The sequence below is a fragment of the Oryctolagus cuniculus genome, chromosome 18 (assembly GCF_964237555.1).
Source record: "Oryctolagus cuniculus chromosome 18, mOryCun1.1, whole genome shotgun sequence".
NCBI lineage: Eukaryota > Metazoa > Chordata > Mammalia > Lagomorpha > Leporidae > Oryctolagus > Oryctolagus cuniculus.
This window is the reverse complement of record NC_091449.1, coordinates 64328660-64355834: the sequence shown is the minus strand read 5'-3', so window position 1 is coordinate 64355834 and position 27175 is coordinate 64328660. Positions and strand designations below refer to the sequence as shown.

The window sequence follows — 27175 nt, the reverse complement described above, 5'->3', positions numbered from 1 at the left end:
CATTCAAAGTGGAGGCTTGTTTTTCTAAATAAACAAACTCTTACATGCAATCCCCAAACATGAGAGAGCAAAGTGAGCATGGCACTGGCCAAGGCTGCAGAGAGGCCCTCCCATCTTCTCTCACCATCAACCCCACAGGCCACCCAAGGGTCTCTGTGAAAATCCAGAATTCTGCTAGATGTGGTTCAGGCACTGAAATCCCCTCCTCAGCATTTCCGGCATGTTCCCAACTCCAGTCCTCTGTAGCCCATCCCCACACAGACATCCACAAGTCTATCGCTACCTGGAGCTCTGCACCCCTCTCCCGTCATCATGCCAAACCAGCCTGGTCTGGTGACTTCTGCTCTACCTTCAGTTGCCTCACCACTCCCCTGGGACTAGTCTGTTCTGGGCCTGGGCCTCCAGCCCTGTGTTCCCTGTGTTCTTGACCTCTGGATATACACTGGCTGTTCTTCCCCTGGCTGGGTAATCTCCATGACCCCCAGACCTTATGGTCTTCTTGGTTTGTAACACAACAGTTAACAGTACGAACTCCCAAGCTGCATTTCCAGGGTTCAAATCCTGACACTTCCCCTTTGTAGCTACTCACTTTAATGACCTCAGCAAATTAGTCTAATTCTACAAATCACTCACAAAATAAGGACAGCAATCTTTCCAACTCCATTTGGTTGTTGAAAGGATGAACTGAGTCAACAGATCACACTCAGACCTTGCTAAGTGCCCAGTGATGTCATCCAGTTGCACTCACGCTGTCTCTTCACTCTTCCCACTCCAGACCTGACACTCACAATCCAGCAGGAGCTGGACCACCAGCCAGGTCCTCTTCCTGGCTCCTGGCTGCGTACTTCAAACCACACTGCCACCTGCTGGTGGCCTGCATATGCTCCAGGGGCACACAACCAAGACAACACTTACCTCACGTTTTTTTTTTGGCATACACACATGCGACAAACACACACTGAGCACCTGTGGTTTTAGGAATTATATTATACACTAGGGATGCAATACAGAATAAAAGAGACTAGATTTTTGCTCCTGTGAAGCTTATATTTCAAGGACTTTTTTTTCCCTTAATTTCCTGTCAAAGCAACCCAAAGTCAAAGAGCGACCCTGAGAGCCAACAAGACTAAGATGCTCAGCTCCCCACTTTGGTTGTACCACTGCCTAATGGAGACTCCGCAGGCTAAAACAGAAGCCATCCTGAAAGCCTTGCCATGCTTGTGGACAATATTTCCTCTTCCTCTTGGGCACAGAGACTACTGAGCAGTCAAGGGTGGCCCAAAAACAGGGACAGAGGGGATGTGAGCTTCCTCCATGCCTGGCCTATACAGGACTCCCTGCATGGGATTCTCCAAGCCACAGGGAGTGCCCCACGGCAACTTGAGAATCCCAGAATGAAGAAGACAGCGGAAGTAGTAGGCAGGAAGGGCCTGGTGCCTCAAATTTCCACTTGGAAGGAAAGTTACTCAACCTTAAAACCTGCACCAGAGTTTGACACGAATGAGAAATAAGCTTTGAAATTTGGGGGTTCTGTCTAACCACAGCTTACCCAGTGCTAATGTACAGAAGTGGCAATGCATTGTGGGGAGCAACAGGAAGCTAAATGAGAAAACAAGATGGATGATGAACAAAACAAGAATTCAATCATGTTCTGTTGCTCTTGTAAGTTTCTGATCTTTAACATTAAAAAGTAAATGTGGCTTATTTTCCCTCCGAGCTCAGGAATAAAACATGAGCTACAAAAGGGGAGTCTGTGCCCACTGCTTTAGGAAAAGAGAAACAACGCTAGTGCGACATGATTTTTTCACAGGAGAGAAGAAAATGTACTACGGAAATTTTCAAGCCAGTTAACAGGATCTAAAGGCAGAGTCTTGGGCACAGGGGGTGTAGGTAGGCAAACAGGAAGGTGGAGAGAAAGGGAGAGTAGAGAGGTAGGGGAGGGAGAAACAGAAAGAGAAGTAGAGGAAGAGAGAGTACGCTCAAGGAACTTGGAGGCCATGTGGCCAGTTTTAAAGGCTGACAGATGTCTCAGACTACGGAGTCCCAGACCCAGGAGGAGATGTGATGAAATCACCTGCATCCTAATCAGGTGGACAGCAGACAAAAGCTGTGTCATCTCGGTACCTGGTCAGGGCTGAAAGAATCCAGACAGCAAAACAGGTTACACAGGAGTGGTAAGGAGGGATTCATCACAAGCAACTGTCCTCCAAAATATGTTAGAATAGTTCTCAACAGGGGTCCTCAGACCATCAGCATCAGAACCATTGCAAATGTGAGTTCTAACTTAACTGTAGTGGTTGCACGATGAGTTTAGAAATTTGTCAAAACTCACCAAAAGTAGTACAGTCCAAATACATGAATTCTGTTTGTAAAGCATATCCTCAAAATTGATTTAAATATTAAATTTCACAAAATACAGGCCTATTGGGAGCAACAACACCCTAACAGCAATGAGATACCCAGCACCTAGATGTTGATCTCTTATGCCCTTCTCCAGTATGTGGAAGCTGGGTTCCTTAGAAAAACTGCTGATTCCAGAACACGGGCAGGAAGCATAAAAAGTGAGCCCTGAGTTTCCTGCAGCACCAGAAAGAAAGAACCAACTCAGGAAGAGAAAAATAATTCCACAGCGATGGGGTGTATCGGAGATACAGCGACAAATGAAAGTGCTCTGAATGGCCAAGGCTGAATATTTGAGCACCAAAATAAATAAAGTAGCATTGGATATAAGCCAAAGGCATAAAATAAATAGCCGTGTGTGCATATTTGTATAAATAATTGATTGAATACATAAGAAGGAAAGAATCAGCAACTTCTCATACAGAAGAGCTTCCGATAATGATGTAGATACTCTGCCTCCAAGAGCTAGAGTGCTTCTCCCCACTCTCCAAGGTGGGGTGCATGAGGTGAATTGTTTCTCAGGAGCACAGAAAAGAAGGGTAAATGAATAACTACAAAGTAAGGATACCTGGCAAATACCACCTGCACCAGGAGATCCAAGTCTCCATCAGCAGCGAAAGGTCGTGCTGGTAGTGCATGCCCTTTTCCATATGATATGAGGAAAAGGGCATTTTCCCTCTAGGGTCTTCCCCCACCGTGTCCATAACCACAGGCTAATCATGAGAGAAACATCAGACACACCTCCACTGTGGGACAGTCTTCAATACGCCGACCCACAACTACTCAAGGTCATCAGAACCTAGGCATTCTGAGAAACGGTCACAGCTAAGGAGATGAGACAAACAAATATGACATGGTGTCTTGGGTGGAATCCTGGGACATAAAAAGAACATTGGGTAAAAAATAGTAGGTAATGTGAATGAAGGGTGGACTTTAGTTAATAATAATGTATAGATACTGGTTCATTAATTGTGATAAGTATCGCAGTTATATAATCATAGATGTTAATGATAGGGGAACTGCACAGGGTAGATATGGAAATAACTATCTTTGCAATTTTTCTGTAAATTTAAAGCTGTTCTGGAATTTAAAATTTGTGGGTTTTTTTTTTTTTGTTTTGTTTTGTTTTGTTTTGTCTTTTGGACAGGCAGAGTGGACAGTGAGAGAGAGAGACAGAGAGAAAGGTCTTCCTTTGCCATTGGTTCACCCTCCAATGGCCGCCGTGGCCGGCGCGCTGCGGCCGGCGCACCGCGCTGATCCGATGGCAGGAGCCAGGTGCTTCTCCTGGTCTCCAATGGGGTGCAGGGCCCAAGCACCTGGGCCATCCTCCACTGCACTCCCTGGCCACAGCAGAGAGCTGGCCTGGAAGAGGGGCAACCGGGACAGAATCCGGCACCCCGACCGGGACTAGAACCCGGTGTGCTGGTGCCACAAGGTGGAGGATTAGCCTAGTGAGCCGCGGTGCCGGCCTAAAGTTTGTTTTTAAAACTCTCAGGCCCACTCAATCAGGATCTCTGGGCTGTGGTGCCCCACAATCTATATTTAACACAGCTCTTTGCAGGGATCTGGATCCTGGCTGTTTATCCGAGTTACTTGGAGAACTGAGGTTCTGGGGAATCCCAGAAGCTGAGACTCAGTTGGTAGGACAGGGGGTCAGAGGAGGTTTTCTGAAAGGTACCCTGGGGGGTTGGTCTGCAGAATTGAAATCCGCTGCATTGGGGATGTGTTTGACTGCTCCCCTCACTCCTCTTGGGTTCTACATCTAGTATTTCCTCTTCCATTCCGTGAAAGCTTTTAAGCACCACTTGTCTGCTTGGGAAGAGTCACCTTGTGCCTGAAGACCACAGGAATCACTCCTGAACAAGCATCTCCACAGTCCTTGGGCACCAGCACATGGCCAGTTCTACTTTCATCTACCCCTCCACAGTGCCACAGACACCTGGGCCTCTGCTGCCTCCACTGCACTGCAGCTCATTCTCACGCCTCCTCCTGTGCCTGCTCTTCACCCTTCACACTTCCGTGACGCCTTCCCAGATACCCTCTAGAACTTGGTGGGACTTCCTCTTTCACCTCTCCTCCATGTTTTACTGGCACATATCCCATCACCCGGTGACACCAGATATCTCTGCCATCACTGTAAGGTGAGCATGTTGAGGATAGAATATGCTGTTGTCATTCCCACCCCCGTCCTCTCAGCACCTACCATCACCTGCTCAGCTCAGAGTTGCTCCTCTATATTCACTTGTATGGAAAAGGGAGCTCAAAACACATTGGAATGGAAGCTGGTATCAAAAGCAAAGCCCAAAGCAGCCACCACAAAATAGAAATTGACTTGAAGTCCCTTCTTTCCCATCTGTAAATGCTTGGTGACGATCATACCCTCAGTTCCATACATCCAGGAGTCGGTAAGTAGATTCCCCCAATCTCACTCAGTGAGAAAGAAGGACTGCAACCCAATCCTCTTGTGATGGGGGAAGATTCTGTGTGGTACAAAGAAGAAGATCTAGGGCCACAAATCATTTGAGGATCTAATAAGATCCCAGGGTTCATACTTCTGCATAAATGCCAGAATCTAACAGGCCCTCTTGAAGTCTGCAAGGACTATCCAGGAACCCACAGGTCCCGGGTACGAATTGCTCCACTGTACAGCTATTAGTTCCCTCCATTCTTTAAATTATCGTTGTTTTTAAAGAAAAATCCTTACTCTATACTACAACATAGTAACTACTCAATAAATGAAAGCTATTAATAATGATGTGGCAATAAATGTGGAATTAGTTTCTTTTAATTATGAGATAGAAACTCAGTGAAAATTGGCTTAAACAAAATAGAGATCAGGGAGCTTCAGGCACAGCTAGATCCAGATGTTCAAATGAATTTTTCTTTCATATCATCACTCCTTGGTATGTCTTTTTCAGATCCTGGTTCTGTTTTCAGTCAAGCGCTCTCCTCACTGGGTCAACATGACCCCAGCTGCCCTAGATTCACTGCCTGTCCTTTCATTAACCCCCGCAGAAGCAGCAGATTATTTTCCGATCATTTCAGCAAAAATTCAGAATGTACTTACTGGATCACCTTGAGTCACCTGTTGTTCTGGAACAAATCTCAAAGCCTGAATGATGAGCATGGCTTTAGTCTCAGGCCCACAGCTGGACCTCAAAATGCTGAGGCCAATCCCCCAACCCATACACGTGGAGAGAGGGGAAGGTGTGGCTCCCCAAGGAAACCAGCCATGCTGTTACCAGAGGAAAATGGAGTCTTATTTCCTACAGGCAGAATGAATCTCTATGCACTACCGGAAGAGCAAACCACAATCATCTGCTAGCTATTGCTCTCTGGAGTGGAGCCAGCATGCTGGTGTTTCACACTTTCTTGATGATTTCTTACAAGGGGTATTGTGGGCCAGGGCAAAAGGGATGAGGTGTTCAAAGGTACAGGAAGCCTGTTGATGCCTTCATCTCAGTAACAGTCTTCCTTGCTCATCGCAGCCCCTGTCTCCTTTCAAGAGAGCAGCCCCAGCAGTGGAAACCCTCTCAAGTCATGCAGTGCTGTCTCTGGCAGAAAACAGTCACTGCTAGAGGGGGGAAGCACACCTCCCATCACCTTGACAGGGTTCCTGCGCAGGTGTACTTTTGTTGCTTTACCTAACCCTGAAGGCTATCTTTATTTTCTTCCCTTCTGAGTGATTTGGTGGCTGTCTGCTTTAATCATGTTAGAGCTTTAGAAATTTGCCAGGGGGTGGTACTGCCATCCTTACAGAACAGTGACACCTGAAGTGCTCTTTCTATTAGTGATCCCAGCCCTGGGAGGGAGTCTGAGCACCAATGATAGATTGCTACCCCTGAGCCCTGGGAACGGGGACTTGTCTCTCTTGCCCTTCTTGTCCTCCATCAGCAGCTGGCCGGGGGACATCACTGGTTCAGATTGGATGAAGTCAACAGCTTTCAACTCCATTTCTGGCCTGTTCTGGGCCACAGCCAGCTCCAGATAAACCCCCTCTTTCTGGTGCTACTCAAATAGCCACCCTGGAAGCTCAGGAAGAAGTGATCTGCCTGCAGCCTGGATTACTCAGTTCTGTCCAAAGAGAGCTCAGTTCCTTTGAGGGTAAGGAGGGAACTCAGATTTGGAGAGGAGAGGGGAAATGCTTAGTGTAATGGGAACTAAAGGGTGAGAAAAATAAGAATTTCCACCCAGCAGCTGAACTCCTCTGCTTCTTTTATAAAAGCAAGGAGAGGAATGTGACAGCAATCTCTAAACATTAAAATCTGCTTGTTCCCTCACTCAAAAGCCCACTCTGCCTCCCTACTGCCTTGCGCCTTCCAGGTTCCTGTGTGTTCTGGCTCCAGTTTGTATCTCCAGTCTCAAATCTCTTTGCTTCCTACTTTTAATTTTCCTAAATATGTCATTAAGAACACGTCCTGCTCTGTGAGCAGGAAGCTTACGATGTTGTCCGCTCTTCCTAAGCTGTTCATGTCCTTGGGTGCTGGTTCTGAGAAATTATCGCAATTGGTGCTTTAAAATAAAACATGTCACGCTCTTTCAGTTCTAGAGGCCAGAAGCCTGAAAGCCTTCCTGGTTTCCCTGGCCTTTAGCCAGGTGTTCGTAGGCCCCTGCTCCCTCCAGAGGCTTGAGGAGAATCCACTTCCTCTTCCACACTGACGGCAGCACTCTGCATCCCTTGGCTCCTGGTCCCTCCCCTGTCTATGCTTCAGTGCCCATACTGCCTTCTTCCATCTCAAATCTCCCCCTGCTTCCTTCTCATGATGACACTCGTCACTGCACCAAGGGCACTTGTCACCGTCCTGAGATTGCCCCAGGTAATCCAGAATCATCCCCCTACCTCACGATCCTTAGCTGCATCCTATCTGCAAGCCCCTCCTGCAGTTTAAGGTAACAGCCCAGGTTTCTGGGGGCTTAGGACCTAGATAGCTGTTGTGGAGGGCATGATCAGCCCACCACAAACACTTGTTGTACATCTGTCAGGGGTCAGCATGGGTGTCAGCTGCTTGAAGAAGCTGTCCCTCTTCTACTTTGCCCCTCAGCTACGGTGTCATGCACTTCACTATCCCCTACATCCCTCCACATTGAGAAGACTATAGGATGTGACACTCACGACTGGCCTTTACCCCTGTATAAACGCATCATCTGACAGCACAGGACAGATCGAATGCATGGAAACGTATGTCACTTGAGGAAGGGCATTTGAAATAAGAAGAGAGGAAACTGAAGCTACAGAAAACCACTAAGTGTTTCCACAAATGCCTAAAAATAAATGCAGAAATACAGGAAGCAAGAACAAAGAAGACAACATGATCCACCCCAAAGGAACACAATAACAATTCAATATTAGAATGTGACGACAAAGAGATTGATGAAATGCCCGAAGAGAAATTCAAAAGAATGACCATAGGATTACTCAGAAGCATTCAGTAGTAAATTCATGAGTTAAAGAAATTCATACATGAAATGGATGAAAAATTTTCCCATGAGATAGATTTTGAAATCAAACTGAAATATTAGAAATGAAGAATTCAATATGTCAAATTAAAAAAACACAACAGACTTCATGAGGCAGAATAAAGAATATCCAAACTAGAAGACAAATCTTTAGAAATATCTCAGTCAGACTGAAAAAAAAAGAAAAAGAAGAAGAAATTAGAAAAATTTAAAACAATGTTTAAGATTAAAAAGATATTACTTAATGACCCAACATTCAGGTCTTAGGAGTTCCTGAAAGTGTGGAAAGAGAGAATGGATTAGAAGGACTATTCAGTGAAATAATAACAGAAAACTTCCCTAATTTGGAGAAAGGCAGGGATATCCAAGTACAGGAAGCACATAGAATTCTTAATAGACATGATCAGAAAAGATCCTCACCATAACACATTGTAGTCAAATTTTCAGCAGTAAAACATAAAGAAAATATTCTAAAATGTACATGAGAAAAATGCCAGATTACCTTCAGAGGATCTTCAATTAGACTGACAGCTAATTTCTTATCAGAAACCCTACAGGCTAGGAAAGAATGGAGAGATATAGTCCCAATCTTAAAAAATAAAAACCATCAACCCAGAACACTGTACCCTGTACCCTCACTTACGAAAGAAGGTGAAATAAACACATTTCAAAACAAATAGAAAATGAAAGAATTTGTCACCACTGGTTAAACCTTACAAATGATGCTAAGGATGTGCTACACACAGAAACACAGATAGTCATCATTATTAAAGAAAGTAAAGGCAGAAAATTTCCCAGTGAAAGTACAAAGGAAATCCAAGCAAAAAAATATTTAAGGAAAATTGACAGGGCCAAGTCATTATTTATAAATAGTAACCTTGAATATGGATGGCCTAAACCCTCCAATTAAGAGAAACAGACTGGCTGAATGGATTAAAAACACAAGACCCATCTATTTGCTGCCTACAAGAAACACATGTCACCAACAATGATACACACAGACTGAAAGTGAAAGGATAGAAAAAGAAATTCCATGCTAACAGAAACCAAAGAAGAACCGGCAAAGCCATTCTAATATCAGACAAAATAAACTTTAACACAAAAACTGTTTAAACAGACAAAGGGTATTATGTAATGGTTATGGGATCAATTCAATTGGAAGATGTGACTATAATAAATGTATATGCACCCAATGCCAGGGAGCCTGGCTATTTAAAACAAATGTTAATGAATCTAAAGGGAGATATAGACTCCGATACGATAATAATGGATGAGGTCAACATCCTGCTTTCATCCATGGACAGATCAATTAGACAGAAAATCAACAAAGAAACAACAGGGTTCATCTACACTATAAACCAAATGGACCTAACTAGTATCCACAGAACATTTACTCCCACAGTTGAAGAATACACATTCTTTTCATCAGTGCAAGGAATTTTCTCTAGGATAGACCATATGCTAGACCATAAAGCAAGTCTCAGCAAATACAAAAAACTGAAATCATACCATGTATCACTTCTCACCACAATGGAATGAAGCTGGAAATTAACAACCTAAGAATCTAGAAAATATGCAAAACACATTCCTGAACAAACAGTGGGTCATAGAAGAAGTCAAAAGGAAAATGAAAAAATTCTGGAAAATGCATGAAGATGACAACAAAACACATAAAAACTTATGGAATACAGCAAAAGCAGTATCAAGATGAAAGCTTATAGCAATTAGTGCCTTTCTCAAATAATTGGAAAGGCATCAAATAAATGAGCTATCAACGTATTTCAAGGACCTAGAAAAACAACAAACCAACCTCAAAATTAGTAGGAGGAAAGAAATAATTAAAATTTAAAAATAAATTAAATTTAAATTAAAGAAATTAAAACCAAAAAAAATACAAAGAACAGTAAAATGAAGAGCTGGTTTTTTGAAAAAATAAACAAAATTGATATACCATTGGCCCAACTAACCAAAAAAGAAAGAGGGAGAAGACCACATTAATAAAATCAGAGATAAAAAAGGGATGTAACAAGAGATACACAGAAATAAAAAAAATCATAAGGAATTCCTTAAATGCCAACAGCTATATGCCAGCAGACTGGACAATCTAGAAGAAATGGATAGATTCCTGGACACATACAATATACTAAAATTAAGGCACAAAGACATTGAAAATTTAAACAGAACAACCAAGACAGAGATTGAATCAGTAATAAAGACACTCTCAACAAAGAAAAGCCTAGGACCAGCTGGCTTCACTGCTGAATTCTATCAGACTTTTAAAGAACTAATTCCAATTCTTCTCAAACTATTCAAAACAACTGAAATCCTCCAAACTCCTTCTTTGAGGCCAGTATCACCTTAATTCCAAACCAGAAACAGATACAACAAAGAAAGAGAATTGTAGATCAACATCATAGATGCAAAATTCATCAGCAAAATACTAGCTAATTGAATCCAACAACACATCAGAAAGATCTTTCACTCAGATTAAGTGGGATTTATCTAAGGTATGCAGGGATGGTTCAAAACACACAACTCAATAAATGTGATATATCATATTAACAAATTGAAGAATAAAAACCATATGATGGGGCCGGCGCTGTGGTACAGTGGGTTAATCCTCCACCTGCAGTGCCAGTATCCCATATGGGCACTGGTTCTAGTCCCAGCTGCTCCACTTCCAATCCAGCTTTCTGCTGTGGTCTGGAAAGGCAGTAGAAGATGGCCCAGGTCCTTGGGCCCCTGCACACACGTGGGAGACCTGGAAGAAGTGCCTGGTTCCTGGCTTCTGATTGACCCAGCTCTGGACATTGCGGCCATTTGTGGAGTGAATCAACAGAAGGAAGACTTTTCTCTCTGTCTCTCCCTCTCACTGTCTGTAAATCTACCCCTCAAATAAATAAATAAAATCTTTTAAAAAATAACATATGATTATCTCAATAGGTACAGAGAAAACATTTGATAAAATACAACATCCTGGGGCTGGTGCTGTGGCATAGTAGGTAAAGCTGCCACCCGCAGGGCCAGCATCCCATATGGGCACTGGTTCGAGTCCTGGCTGTTCCACTTCCAATCCAGCTCTCTGCTATGGCCTGGGAGGGCAGTAGAAGATGGCCCAAGTCCTTGGGCCCCTGCACCCGTATGGGAGACCTGGAAGAAGCTCCTGGCTCCTGGCTTCAGATCAGCTCAGCTCTGTCCATTGTCATCTGGGGAGTGAAGCAGCAGATGGAAGACCTCTCTCTCTCTCTCTTTCCTCTCCTTCTCTTTCTGTGTAACTCTGACTTTCAAGTAAATAAATACATCTTTCAAAAAAAAACCCACAATATCCTTTCATGATTAAAAAAAATCTTAAGAAAATTGGATATAGAAAGAACATTCCTCAACACAATCAAGGCAATATATGACAAACCTACAGCTGGCATCATACTGAATGGGGAAAAGCTGAAAGCATTAAGGATGCTTACTTTTGCCATTGCTATTGAATTCAGTCCTGGAAGTTTTAGCCAGAACCATTAGGTAAGAAAGCGAAGTAAAAGGGAAACAAATTGGAAAGGAGGAATTCAAATTATTCCTGTTTGCAGATGACATGATTTTATATACAGGGGAACCAAAACACTCCATTAAGAGACTATTGGATCTCATAAAAGAGTTTAGTAAAGTTGCAGGATATAAAACCAACACAAAAAATAAATAGCTTTTGTATATAGACAATGCCATGGCTTAGCAAGGAATTTGTAAATTCAGTCTCACTCACAGTAGCTAACAAAAAATTAAATACCTTGGAATGAACTAAACCAAGGAGGTGAAAGATCTCTGCGATAAAAACTACAAAGCATTAAAGAAATAGAAGAAGACACAAAAAAATGGAAAAATCTTCCATGCTTGTTGATTGGAAGAATTAACATCATCAAAATGTCCACACTACTGAAAGCAATTTATAGATTCAATGCAATCCCAATAAAAAGGCCAATGACATTCTTCTCAGAACCAGAAAAAAATGATGCTAAAATTCACATGGAAACACAAGGGATCCCGAATAGCTAAAACAATCTTAAATGATGAAAACAAGGCCAGAGGCATCACAATGCCAGATTTCAAGACATACTACAGGGCTTTGCAGATGCCCCCGTGGCCTGCAGCTGCTTACCATCAGCCGTGGTCAACCCCACCATGTTCAACATTGCTGACGACAGCGAGCCTTTGGGCCATGTCTCCTTCGAGCTATTTGCAGACAAAGTTCCAAAGACAGCAGAAAACTTCCATCCTTTGGTTACAGGAGAGAAGGGGTCTGGCTATAGTGGGTCCCTGATTTCACAGGATTATTCCAGGGTTTATGCTCCAGGGTAGTGACTTCACATGCCATACGATAACTGGTGGCAAATCTTTCTATGGAGAGAAGTTCAACGATGAAAACTTCCTTCTGAAGCTTAGAGGTCCTGGAATCTTGTCCATGACAAACATTGGACCCAACAAAAATAGTTATCAGTTTTCATCTGCAATGCCAATACTGCATGGTTGGATGGCAAGCATATGGTCTATAGCAGAGTGAAAGAGGGCATGAGCATTGTGGAGCACTCCTGGTCTGAGAGTGGCAAGACCAGCAAGATTACCATTTCCTACTGAGGACAACTCTAATACATCTGATTCACTTTATCTTAACCAGCAGACCATTCCTTCTGTAGCTCAGGAGAGCACCCCTCTATCCCATCTGCTCCTGACACCCCACAACTGCGCTCTCACTGCAGTTCTTTGAGTTCCAGGTTTTCCTTACTTCCTGTCCAAGTTGAGCAGGATTGCAGGGTTAAAAGTTAATATTATGAAATAAAAATATAAATAACAAAAAAGATATACTTTAGGACAGTTATTATCATAAAAGCCTGGTACTGGTACAAAACCAGACATGTAGACCAATGGAACAGAATCTAAACTCCAAAAATCAATCCATGCATCTACAACCAACTAATCTTTGACAAAAGAGCTAAAATCAATACCTGGAGAAAGGACAGACTCTTCAAGAAATGGTGATTTGAAAATTTAACTCCACATGCAGAAGTATGAAACAAGACCCCTACCTTACACCTTATACAAGAATCAACTTAAAATGGATCAAGCATCTAAATATACAACCTGATACCATCAAACTACTAGAGAAAAATATTGGGGAAACTCTGCAAGATATTGGCATAAGCCAAGACTTCTTGGAAAAGACCCCAGAAGTACAGGCAATCAAAGCAAAAATAAAAGGGATTTCATCAAGCTAAGATGCTTCTGCACTGTAAAGGAAACACACAGCAAAGTGAAGAGGAAACCAACGGAAATGGGAGAAAATATTTGCAAACTATGCATCTGATAAAGGATTAATATCCAGAATCTATAAAGAGCTCAGGAAACTCAAAAACAACAAAACAAACAATTCAGTTAAGAAGTAGGCAAAGGACTTAAATAAGCATTTTTCAAAAGTAAATTTAGGGGCCGGTGCCATGGCTCACTTGGTTAATCCTCCGCCTGCGGTGCCGGCGTTCCATATGGACGCCGGGTTCTAGTCCCAGATGCCCTTCTTCCAGTCCAGCTCTCTGCTGTGGCCTGGGAGGGCAGTGGAGGATGACCCAAGTTCTTGGGCCCCTGCACCCACAAGGGAGACCAGGAAAAAGCACCTGGCTCCTGGCTTCATATCGGCATAGCTCCGGCTACAGTGGCCATTTGGGGAGTGAGCCAACGGAAGGAAGACTTTTCTCTCTGTCTCTCTCTCTCACTGTCTATAACTCTACCTGTCAAATAAATAAATAATTAAAAAAGTAAATTCAGAGGCTGGCACTGTGACAAAGTGGTTAAAGCCACCGCCTGCAGTGCTGACATTCCATATAGGCACCAGTTCGAGTCCTGGCTGCTCTACTTCTGATCAAGTTCTCTACTATAGCCTTAGAAAGCAGTAGAAGAAGGCCTAATTTCTTGGGCCCCTGCACCCACATAGGAGACCCTGGCTCCTGGCTTCAGGTCAGTGCAGCTCTGGCCATTGCAGCCATTTGGGGAGTGAACCAGCGGATGGAAGACCTTTCTCCCTCTCTCTGCCTCTGCTTCTCTGTCAATCTGCCTTTTAAATAAATAAATAAATCTTTTTTAAAAAAAGAGTAAATTCAGATGGGCAAGAGACACATGAAATAAAGCTCAGAAGCACTAGCCATTAGGGAAAAACAAATCAAAACCACAATGAGGTTTTACTTCACCCCAGTTAGAATGGCTCTCATACAGAAATCTAAATAAATAAATCCTGGAAAGGAAGTGGGGGGAAAAGGTTCCCTAATCCACTGTTGGTGGGGATACAAACTAGTATAACCATTATGGAAAACAGTATGGAGATTCTTCACAAAGCTGAAAATAGATCTACCATAAGACCCAGCCATTGTATTCCTGGGAATTTACCCAAGGGAAATGAAATCAGCATATGAAAGAGTTATCTGTACCCCTGTGTTTATTTCAGCTCAGTTCACAAGAGCAAAGATATGGAGTCAACCCAGATGTCCATCAAACAACGACTGGATAAAGAAAATGTGGATTGCATATGTAAAATGGAATATTACTCAGTTGTAAAATATGAAATTCTGTTTTTGTAACAAAATAAATGTAACCAGAAACCACTATACTTGGTGAAATAAGCCAGCCCCCAAAAGACAAACACCATGTTTTCCCTGATCTGTGGTGACTAATAGAATACAAAACCACGTAATGTATATTAGTAAAATCAATATTTTGAGGATTATTGTTTACAGACCTTGTCTCTACTGTTGTGGAATAGCTTTTTTTCTTACTTTTTGTTGAATACTTAGTGGAGGGTTAATCCTATGATTATAAAATAAACTGAAAGTATGTCTGTAAAAATTAAAATAATAAGCAAGGAAGGAGGGTGGAAGTGTGAGCAGGAGGGAGGGTAGGATGGGAACAATCACTATGCTCCTACATGTGCATATATGAAATACTCAAAATTTGTTCACAAGTAATTGTGAAAATGAAAGAAAAAAGAAAATGAAGCTACAGAACAATAGGTCCACCGTGAGCACTCTTTAAGGAGCTCCTGTCCAGGGAGATGCAACCCAGTGTTGGCACCTGATTGCTCCTGGACAGAGGCATTGGATTGTGGAGGCAGCAATGAAGCAAGACTTACGCTTCATCCCTGTGTTACTTGTGTTTTTATCTTTTCAAAAGTTTGTAATTGATATATCAAAATTGCATACATGCATGGGGTATTTAATGATGTTTTGATACAGGTACATACTATATATTGTTGAAATCAAGGTATACTTATGCTTTTTAAAAAATACTATTTATTTTCATCTCGTAGAAAGAAAAGAGATACAGATGGAGAGGGATCTTCCATCTGCTTGTTCACTCCCCCTAATGCCTGCAACAGCCAGGGCTGAGCTAGGTTGATTCCAGGAGCCTGAACTCCATCCAGGTCTCCCACATGGGTGGCAGGGATCCAAGTACTTAGGCCATCATCTGCTGCATCCCAGGGTGCACATTAGCAGAAAGCTGGGCTGGAATCAGATTAGCTCGGACTCAAACCAGGTACTCTGATATGGGATGCAGGCATCCAGAAGCTGCTGCTTATCCACCGTGACAAACAGCCCGCCCTACTTACACTTCTATCATGAGAATGTGTTCATGAATTTATTGTACATAAAAATTTTTGATAAGTTGATGATGGCATATTTGAAATTCTGTGACATTTCCTAGTTTTCAGTTTGACCAAGCAGTTGTTTCCTGTGCATGCTCTGTGCCCAGTGAGCCCTGGTTTAAAAATCTTTCCAGAAGACTACTTCACTGCACAGCCTCACACCTCAGGCTTCTGCCAAAAGCCAAAAATGACGTGCCAAGATTCCTATCCCTACAGTCACTGCCCTCTCAAAGGACCCACTTGGGGCAGAACAAGCTGAGAAAACCCAGACTCTAGTCACAGAGGAGCCCCTAGAGCCAGCATCCGCCGGGGCTTGAGGACACCACCCAAGAGGCAATAGCCCCTCTCTACAAGGAAGGGCACCCAGGGCCATTCCTCTGATGGTGAATGTTTCTGATCAGCCAGCCAGCAGCAGATGTCAACAGGATTGAATCAAGCCAACTGTGCTTATTAAAACATTATTCAGGTGCCAGCGCTGTGGCACACTGGGTTAAAGTCCTGGCCTGCAGCGCCATTCATCCCATATGGGCATCAGTTCTAGTCCCGGCTGCTCCTCTTCTGATCTGGCTCACTGCTATGGCCTGAGAAAGCAGTAAAAGATAGCCAATTCTTAGCCACTGCACCCACATGGGAGACCTGGAAGAAGCTCCTGGCTCCTGACTTTGGATGGGCCCAGCTCCAGTTGTTACACATTTGGGGAGTGAACCAGCAGATTGAAGACTTCTTTCTCTGTCTCTACTTCTCTCTGTAAGGCTGTCTTTCAAATAAATAAAAATAAATTAAAAAAAAAAAAAACACTATGGATTGCAGAAGTACTGACTTGATTCAGCCAATGTTTGCCTTTGATACATGGGCCAAAGAAGCCAGAGGACAACCAGAAAAGCATCTGTGTGCCGTTGTGGGAAAGCAGAATAAGAATAACCAGGGCAGTGATGACACCACTACTCAGAGATGTTTAGTAGAAAAGTCAAGGACAAGAGATGGGCAGGGAAAAAATACTTGTCATACATTTAGCAAAGGCTTGCTACCTAAATATGCATATTTTAAGTATCTCAAATGCATAAGAAAAAGGCAAGCAATGCAATAAAAATTAAGCAAAAATATGAATAATTCACAGGGAAGGACATTCAAATGGCTGTAAATACATATGACAAGGCCCCAATTCACTATATGATTAGAAAAATATTGATGTTAGACTTACATTCTATTTATAGGACATCATTATTTTTGTTTTTAAAGAAAAATGGGCATATGGGATGGTGCTGTGGCATAGCAGGTAAAACCACTGCCTACAGTGCCAGCATCCCATATGGGGGCCAGTTGGAGTCCTGGCTGCTCTGCTTCCGATCCAGCTCTCTGCTGTGGCCTGGGAAAGCAGTGGAAGATGACCCATCTCCTTAAGCCCCTGTATCCGTGTGGGAGACCTTAAAGAGGCTCCTGGCTCCTGGCTTCAGATCAGCACAGCTCTAGCCATTGCAGCTGTCTGGAGAGTGAACCAGCAGATGGAAGACTCACTCTTTCTCTCTCTCTTTCTCTCTCTCTCTCTCTCTCTCTCTCTCTCTGCCTTTGCCTCTCTGTAGTTCTGACTTTCAAACAAATAAATACATCTTTTAAAAAAGGGGCATATTTAAGAAACTTTAAATAGCACTATATCCTTTCACTTGACTGGGGTTGACCCTAGGGAAAAATTCTTTATATAAACATACTTTTGACAAAGTGGATAGCAGTTTCATTGCAGCATTGTTCATTATTGTACAATCTATAAGTAATTCACTTACACAAAAATATCTCTGAAAATTTCTATAAAATGTTAAAAGGATATTGAGGAAAGATATTTATAAATTATTTCTAAATATATATATTTAAATATATGGGGCCGGCACTGTGGTGAAGTGGGTTAACGCCTGGCCTGAAGCGCCAGCCTCCCATATGAATGCTGGTTCAAGACCCAGCTGTTCCACTTGATCCAGCTCTCTGCTATGGCCTGGGAAAGCAGTAGAAGATGGCCCCTGCACCCACGTGGGAGACCCGGAGGAAGCTCCTGGCTCCTGACTCCTGGCTTCAGATCAGCACAGCTCCGACCATTGCAGCCAATTGGGGAGTGAACCACTGGATGGAGGACCTCTCTCTCTCTCTGCCTCTCCTCTCTCTGTGTAACTCTGACTTTCAAATAAATAAATAAATCTGACCCAGCCATCCCACTCCTTGGAATTTACCGAAAGGGAATTAAACTGGGAAAAAAAGAGCTGTCTGCACCTAAGTGTTTATTGCAGCTCAATTCACAATTACTAAGACATGGAATCAACCTAAATGCCCATCAACAGATAACTGGATAAAGAAACTATGGGATACGTACTCTGTAGAATACTATACAGCAGTAAAAAACAGTGAAATCCGGTCATTTGCAACAAAATGGAGGAATCTGGAAAACATCATGCTGAGTGAAATAAGCCAGTCCAAAAGGGAAGAATATCATATGTTCCCCTGATCAATGACAACTAACCGAGCACCTAAAAAGAAACCCGTTGAAGTGAAATGGACACTATGAGAAACAATGACTAGATCAGCCCTTGTCTTGACTGTTGAGGAACAACTTACTATTTTATTCCTTTTAGTATTTTTTGTTTGTGTGCTTTTGTTCTACTTAATACCATTGGTTGAACTCTGTAATTAATACACAATTATTCTTAGGCATTTAAAATTAATGGAAAAGTGATCTTTGTTAAATATAAGAGTGGGAATAAGAGAGGGAGGAGATATACAGGTTGGCACATGCTCACTTGGACTCACCTCCAATGGTAGAGCTAGAAATGTGCCAGAGGATTCCAATTCAATCCATCAAGGAGGCATGTACCAATGCCATCTCACTGGGTAAAGTGATCAGTTTAAGTACATAATTGGTCAAAAGATAGGGTAAGTGTCGAAGAGATTTCACAAATAAGACCAGTGTCTGCAAATAATGAAGGATAGAATTAAAAGGGAGAGAAAGATCCTGCGGGGGAAGCGGGATACACAGCAGACTCATAGAATGGTAACATCCTAAACAGCACTCCAGTCTCAGAATCAACCCTTGGGGAATTCGGATCTGGCTAAAAGGCCCATTAGAGTCTCGCATGCAAAGCCAAGACACGGTGGCAAAAACGACCTGAATGAAAGATCTCGGTGAACAAGATCCCAGCAGAAAGAACAGGACATCAAAGAAGGAGGCACCTTTCTCTGAAGGGAGGAAGGAACCTCCACCATGACATGGTCTTGACTAAATAAGTTCAGAGTTGGTGAACTCAAGAGGCTTCCATAGTCTTGACAGCTCATGGCAAGAGCCTTGGGTGATTACTGACATCATAAATAAGAGTGTCAATTGTTAAATCAACAACGGGAGCCACTGTGCACCTGCTCCCCACATAGGATCTTGGTCCTCAATGTGTTGTACTATGAGAATTAACGGTACAACTATGAGTCGAACAGTACTCTATATCTTGTGCAATTGTGTGGGTGTAGTCTGTTGAAATTTTTGCTTAGTATATACTAAGTTGATCTTCATATATGAAGATAATTGAAAATGAATCCTGATGAAGAATGGGATGGGAGAGGGAGTGGAAGATGGGATGGCTGCAGGTGGGAGGGAGGTTGTGGGAGAAAAAGCCACAACAATGCAAAAGTTGTAATTTGTAAATTTACATTCATTAAATTAAAAAAAAGAAAAATAAATAAATAAATATATGGGCAGTATTTAGGAAAAATACAATCCAAGTTGTTAATAATAATGAAACAATGACAAGATTGGTGTTTTGCAAACTTTCTTCCCAAATCTAAGCAGTACAAATGTGTTTCAACTAAGAATCAAATAATAACAATAAACAAAAATATTAGCTGATCATACAAGTTTAAAGTCACTATAAGTTATCATAAGAGCTAAAACAACTTGTGTCACATTAACAGAATATGTCCTTGAAACGTTTGAGAAATTCTCCAGTGTGAAAACTCCATCTATCTTCATTCTACGTCACTTGTACTGCCATATTTGTGAATATCATGTATTCTATTTCTTTCTACCAGTTACTGAGAGAACAGCAATAAAGTATTCCCGTGGAATACTTTCTGGATTTTTCTATTATCACTTTATTGATGTCATTTCCTGCTTTCTGCAGCTTGGAGCTCTTGTATTTTTTAAACTCCTGTATCTTCATGACAGAGTAACTATCTAACCAACATCAAATATTCTTCTTACCTCTTTAGTCTCTTTTTTGATGTCTATTTTACTCACTGTTTATGTAGCCACATGGGTTTTCTTAAGTTCACTGTTAACCTGGTAAATCCTCTCATGTCTTTTTGCCTTTATTATGTGTCTTTATACTGAACCAATTTTGCTCATGTAGTTAGGTCTCAGTTCTTATCTAATCCCACAAAGTATTTTGCTCATTTATATTTAATGCAATTATTGGTAAGGTTATGTTTAAGTCTACAGTTTTGGTATTTGTTATCAACTTAGTCATCCACTCCATGTACTCCATCTATTCCTTTGCTCCTTCTTTCCTCCAATATTTTGGGTTAAATAAAGTAGTTTTTTTACTATTCTAATTTCTTTCCTTTATTTGACTGTTTACTTATATCCTTTATGTGAGAGTAATTTAGTAGTGTGTCTAGAACAGAGCTGTCTAATAAAAATACAATGTGAGATGCATATGTATATTTACAGAATATTTAAATTTCCTAGTTATCATATTAGCAAATTAAAAGGTGGCATTAATTTATTTTAACCCAGCGTCTAGCAAATATAAAAAATATTGGGATGCTTTATATTCTGAGAGTACATTTATGCTATGTCTATAAAATCTGATGTGTCTTATACATCTACAGCATATTACCACAGTTAAAATGAAAGGCTGTCCCATCAGAACAACAAAATTATTTCTCACCAAAGAATATTTACACTACTTCAGTGTCTCATTTAAATTTTCATTACTTAAATTATAAATTCAGTTTCACTAGCCACATATGGCCAATGGCTGCTGAATGGACCAGTACAACTCTAGAGTCAACATTACACAAATATAACTCATCACTGTCTAGCTTACAGTAATACTACAGTACTTGATTAATGGAGTACTAATACAGCAGCACAACTACATTTATTCCTTCCTGCCCTTTGTGCTATTTTTGTGTATCTTTTTTCTTCCACTTACATGAGCAATCTCACAACATATAGTTCTTATTTTTGGCTTTAACTATCCAGTGTAAAAGTTCAACTAAACCCAATGTTCTGTGCATAAAAAATAATTTCCAAAAGTTATATTGTGGGCTAACCTATTTATGTGCTCCTTCTCGGGCTATTCAGTATTTGCCATAGACCTGATTTCCCATTTTACCAGTTGCCTTTAGCTTTAGGAACTTAGGGTGTTTCTTGTGTAACTGCTCAAAACAAATTCATTCTATTTTCCCTCACTTAAAGACATCTTTAGTTTGACTTTACATTACAAATATATTCATACTGATAGGGAATTCCATATGCAAAGTCTTTGTGTTCAATGCAGTCCTCTGAAGACTTTCCATTGTCTCTGATCTCTACTGTTGGCTATGAAAAGTCAGTTTCTGTTCTCACACTGCCTCCCTCTAGCTAATATGCATCCATTTATCATCTGACTGATTTTAATGTTTTCAACTTTCATTTTCATCATCTTGGCTATAATATCTTATTTAGGTTTTGGGGTTTTTTTATTCCTACTCGGGGTTCTCAGAGCTTTTTTCTTATAGCAATTGTTGAAGATTTCATCCCATATTTTTTCCACATATTTATCTGCCATTCTCTGCTTTCAACCTAACACTCTAAGAAAAATGTGTGTTTCATGTTTGGTGTTGTCTCACAGGCCACTCAAGTTCTGTTGAAATGCAATCATTCAATCTTTTATAATTCTCTCGTTGCCTGATGTCTAAGTACCTGTCTTTAAGCTTAGTGTTCCCTTGTCCTGTTGTGCCCAATCTGCTATTAACCTATGCAGTGAAGCCTTTGTGGTAGATACTGCAGTTTTCACTTCTGGGATTTCCATTTGATTATTTTCTAGATGTTTCAATTCCCTTCTGAAATCTCCCCTTTCTTTGTTTAAGTCTCTCATGTCCTACATATTTTTAAAACATTTTTACTATCGTAACCTTAATGTACTTACCTGAAAATTATACATTTGATAACCAAAAGACCAAGAAGACCAAGTCTCTTCTTGGTTTGTTTCAATTAACTCTCTTTTTCCTATTTTTTACAACACTCCTAATTTTTTAACTACATACTAAACACTTTTTTAGTAATGACTCCTCCCTCTGAAATTCAGTCCTTTCAGATTTCTGTGTCTAAGTGGTTCTTAGAGAGCTTTATTCAAAAGTATGATTTTGTTATTATTGTTTACCTAATGACTTATGGTTGTTTGGTTAGGGTGAAGCTCTTTTGCATCTTCCTATATCCTAGCCAGGAGTGGAACATCTCTTTCAGGTTTTGTTGCATAATTAACATTCTCCAAACCTAGTGGTTTAAAACAACAATCTCTGTGGGTTGACAGCCTGATTGGGTTAAATTGAGAAGTTTTTCTGATCTCGGTTGGGGTCTCTCCCACATCTGCGGCTAGCTACGGGTTAGCTGGAAGGATCTGCTTTTGAATGTTGCGGGCCACCAGCTAGCATAGGGGCAACTGAGTGATGTACATCTCATCCTCCAGCAGGAAAGCTTGATTTTGTTCCCATATCAACCAGGTAGTGCAATTCATCAAAACATGAATATTTCTTGAAGTTTGTGTTCAAAACAGGCACAGTCTCACCTACTACATTCTATTGGCCAAACTAGTCGCAAGCCATCCTGGATTCAAGATTAAAAGTTTGCCCTCTGATGGAATAAGCTTCAAAGTCATATCAGCAAGTGTATGCATCATGAAAGAGCTGAAAATTGTATCTACTACAATCCACCAAAACAGCACAACAGCTGGTTTTCCTTTTTACATTCCCAATTCAGTACTCAAATCACCTTTTCCAAAATATGCAAATACAATGTTTTAACTTTCTCAGAAAAAAAATGTATGAGTGCCAACAACAGAGGATGACCATATGGTGGTATCAGAGAAGCAGAGACTGATTTTGTTCCACTCTGACCCAATGAGTCTACACTTCGAGCAGTGCTTTGGTTGGAGCAGGTGTATCATAAAAAGAGCACTGTCAACTCAGGGCATCTCAGGAAAAGAAATCAGTTTGGACCAGGATTCAATTTCACATCACAAGAGAAATGGTTGAAGAAATCAGAGCTGTTTATTTTAGAGATGAGAATTTACAATAAAGACAATCCAGCCAACTTCAAATAGCCGTAGATCTGTTTGATTTAATCTTGTCCTTTAAATCCAGAATGAAGGATTGCTTATCTAAATTATTTTATTGAAATATAATTCATATACCATAAAATCCCTCTCCTAAGGTATGCAGCTCAATGATTTTTGCTACAGTCACAAAGTTGCACATGACAACCTTACAATTCAGAACATTCTGATCACCGCAAAAAGTAACCTCATACCCAACAGCAGTCACTCCCTATGCCTCCCCGTTGCAGCTCCTGGAAACCACTGATCAACCTTCTGTAACTACAGTTTTGTTATCTTGGACATTTCATATCAATTGGTCCTTTGTGATTGGCTTATTTCATTTAGCTTGATGATTTTAGATTCATTCATGCTATAGCATGAATCATCAGTATTTCACTCCCTTTCATGCCTAAATAATAGTATGTTCTATGACATAATTCATTCATCAAGTGATAGATATTTGGATTATTTCTACTTCTGGATAATATGAATAATGTTGCTCTCAAAAGTTGTGTATAATTTTTATACAAATATAAGCTTTTAGAAAAATTCATTCTTGGGTATATCTCTAGAAATGGGATGGTGAGGTCATTTCAGTTGACCCTTAAAAGGTAGAATTGTGCTAAGAATAAAGAATTTTCTGCCAAAAGAAACTATGGCCACAATGAAATGAGCTTCACTGAAAGTTAATAAGCTGGGAAGATAGAAAGAGAAGCTAGATGAGATTTTCTGCAGGATATGGGATGTTGAACTAATAAGAGGCAGCAGTAGATAACTTAGGAACAAAGATTCTGCAGCTAAACTGAGTTCAAATTTTACTTTTGCTCCTAGCCAGTTTTGTGATCCTGGGCAAACCACTATCAAAATTACAATTTCTATCCTGCTTATGAGACTGTAGGTTTAGAAGCCCTTTTTATAAATACAAAGGAGGGGTCGGCATTGTGGGTAAAGCCACCGCCTGCAACATAGTCATCCCATGTGGACACAGGTTGGAGTCCTGGCTGCTCCACTTCCTATCCAACTCCCTGCTGGTGTGCCTAGGAAAGCAGTGGAAGATGTCCCAAGTTTGGGCCCCTGATACTCAGGTGGGAGACGTGGAGGAGGCTCCAGGCTCCTGGCCTTGGTCTGCCCCAGCCCTGGCCATTGCAGCCATTTGGGGAGTGAACCAGAGGATGGAAGATCTCTCTCCCTCTCCTTCTCCTTCTCTCTTTCTTTCTCCCTCTCCCTCTTTCTCCCTCTCCCTCTCCCCTCTCTCTCTGCTTCTCTTTCTCCCTCTCCCTCTCCTTCTTTTTCTCCCTCTCCCTCTGTGTAACTAACTTTCAAATAAATAAACAAATCTTTTTAAAAAAAAAAAAGCAAAAATACTAATGGGATTGCCCTTTATAATTTTACTTTATCACTCATGATCTTTCAGTTAGCATTCCAAATACAGTTTGCCAGAAACAAATAGGTTAAAAATCACTCTGAGGGATAGTCACTGTTGCATAGGGGGTTAAGCCTCCGCCTGCTTCACCAGCATCCCATGGAGACATTGATTCGAGTCCAGGCTACTCCACTTCCAATCCAGCTCCCTGTTAACACCTGGGAAAGCAGTGGCAGATGGGCTAAGTACACCCACACTGGAGACCTGGAAGCCTCAGCCTGGCCCACCCCCAGCCATTGTGGCCATTTGAGAGTGAACCAGTGAATGGATGATTGATCTCTCTCGTGTGGCATGTGCTCCCACCCTCTCTCTCTCTTTTTCTGTAACTCTTTCAAATAAATAAATAAATCATTTTAAAAAATGACCCTGAAACTAACCCATACCCTACCCAACTCTACAGAGAACTGGTTTGATTTCAGATTCAAAGAAGCAGGCCGGCACCGCGGCTCACTAGGCTATTCCTCTGCCTGCAGCGCAGGCACCCCAAGTTCTACTCCCGGGCGGGGAGTCGGATTCTGTCCTGGTTGCTCCTCTTCCAGTCCAGCTCTCTGCTGTGGCCCAAGAAGGCATGGGTGCTTGGGCCCTGCACCTGCATGGGAGACCAGGAGAAGCACCTGGCTCCTGGCTTCGGATCAGCGCAGCACGCCAGCTGCAATGCGCCGGCTGTAGCAGCCACTTGGGGGGTGAACCAACGGTAAAAGGAAGACCTTTCTCTCTGTCTCTCTCTCTCGCATTAACTCTGTCTGTCAAAAAAAAAAAAAAAAAAGATTCAAAGGAACAAACGCAGAGGTTCAATGCTTGCTGTAAAACGCATCTCAGGCCGGCACTGTGGCTCACTAGGCTAATCCTCCACCTGCGGCGCCGGCACACCGGGTTCTAGTCCCAGTTGGGGCGCCAGATTCTGTCCCAGTTGCTTCTCTTCCAGTCCGACTCTCTGCTGTGGCCCAGGAGTGCAGCGGAGGATGGCCCAAGTGCTTGGGCCCTGCACCCCATGGGAGACCAGGAGAAGCAACTGGCTCCTGGCTTCAGATCAGCGCAGTGCGCCGGCCACAGCGTGCCAGCCGCAGCAGCCATTGGAGAGTGAACTAACGGTAAAAGGAAGACCTTTCTCTCTGTCTCTCTCTCTCACTGTCCACTCTGCCTGTCAAAAAAAAAAAAAAAAAAAATGCATCTCAGCCCTGAGTGCCCAGGGAAACCAGCTTCTTCAACAAAGGATCCATAATTTTAACTGAATTGTAATTTCACCTAGAAACAAGCTGTATCCCAACTCTCCTGATAAGCAGGAGTTGGAAAGAAGGGATTGGGTTCCTGGGGCTATGGTTTGATTCCCAAAGCACAGTTCTCTAAGACCTGCCTATCAATGTGCAGTCTGCAGATCGGCCGCAGTGACATAGCCTGGGAGCTCCCCAGAAGGAGCATCGTAGGCCTCTCCCCTGACCTTCCACATCAGACTCTGGATCTTACCACGATCCCCAAGTGACTGTGGTGCACAGCGAACCCTGGGAAACACTGCTCCAAGATCTATGAGTAGCAACTGTGCTTCCTGAGAGTTATTACGCATAATTTTTCATTTTCGCAGCACTTTGCGAGTTACAGAGAATTAAACCACAAGACCCCTGAGGACAGCACTGTCTTGTTTTTAGTCTTTGTGTAGGGCCTATAACAGTGGCCCAGAAAGAGTTTGCTCTCAATGTTGGAGGAATAAAGAACGAGTTGTGGCATGTGTTACCCACCTGCAATGTATCAGACACTGTCACTCCACCAGTAATTTAAGTTAATGCTATTTCCAAGAAGTGAAATCAGCTCAGAGAGGTCAAGGAGACCACTCAAGGTCAAAGGACTCATAAGTAGTAAAGCCAGGACCAAGCCCACAGTTCCGTGGCTGGTAGACGAAGGCAGGCCCATCTAACTGCCAGTCTGCTCACAACTGAGTGTTCCACGGCGGGGCTCTCTCAGGAAAGGCCCTTCGGGGGACATAATTCCATCAGCCTCCACTTGTTGCAGGGATGCCAACTCTCCCTGTAAACAAACCAAGAAGGAATGTTTTGAGGTAGACATTTGAAATTGTCCACATTCAGGGCACTAATCTGTTCCTAAATATTTCAGAAGCTGTGCTTACATTCAAAATACATTCTCCTTTCATATGACTGAGTTGGCACATATCCCAACCCCACTTTCTGGTTAAAGAGAGAGTGACATTAAGAGGACTCAAATGAGGCTGGCACCACGGCTCACTAGGCTAATCCTCTACCTGCGGCGCTGGCACCCTGGGTTCTAGTCCCGGTTTGAGCGCCAGATTCTGTCCCGGTTGCTCCTCTTCCAGTCCAGCTCTCTGCTGTGCCCCAGGAGTGCAGTGGAGGATGGCCCAAGTGCTTGGGCCCTGCACCCACATGGGAGACCAGGAGGAAGCACCTGGCTCCTAGCTTCAGATTGGCACAGCACACTGGCCATAGCGGCCATTTAGGGGGGTAAACCAACGGAAGGAAGACCTTTCTCTCTGTCTCTTTCTCTCACTAACTCTGCCTGTCAAAAAAATAAAATAAAATAATTTTTAAAAAAAGAGGACTCAAATGATTCATTTTACATTGATGGTTCTCAACCAGTACATGTAAGATTTGTGTCAAGTGCATGGCAAAAACGACTTTTCTGTTCCACATTCCAGTCTTTTCCTCAGTTCCGACATCAGCAGATCCAAGTGGGGTATCTACATTTTCAAGAAGAAATCCCCTTTGCCGGCACCACGGCTCAATAGGCTAATCCTCCACCTGCGGTGCCAGCACGCTGGGCTCTAGTCCCGGTCGGGGAGTCGGATTCTGTCCCGGTTGCCCCTCTTCCAGGCCAGCTCTCTGCTGTGGCCAGGGAAGGCAGTGGAGGATGGCCCAAGTGCTTGGGCCA

The 27175-nt window shown here is 42.3% G+C and overlaps 1 protein-coding gene and 1 pseudogene across 1 annotated transcript in view; one reads left to right on the top strand and one right to left on the bottom strand.

Annotated features, from left to right (window-relative positions):
* The window catches only part of CDH13 (cadherin 13), a 1467366-nt gene that overhangs the window by 1273400 nt on the left and 166791 nt on the right, over nucleotides 1-27175 (bottom strand). The gene's annotated exons all lie outside the window — the stretch shown is intronic.
* LOC138846366 (peptidyl-prolyl cis-trans isomerase A pseudogene) lies at nucleotides 12191-12492 on the top strand (annotated as a pseudogene).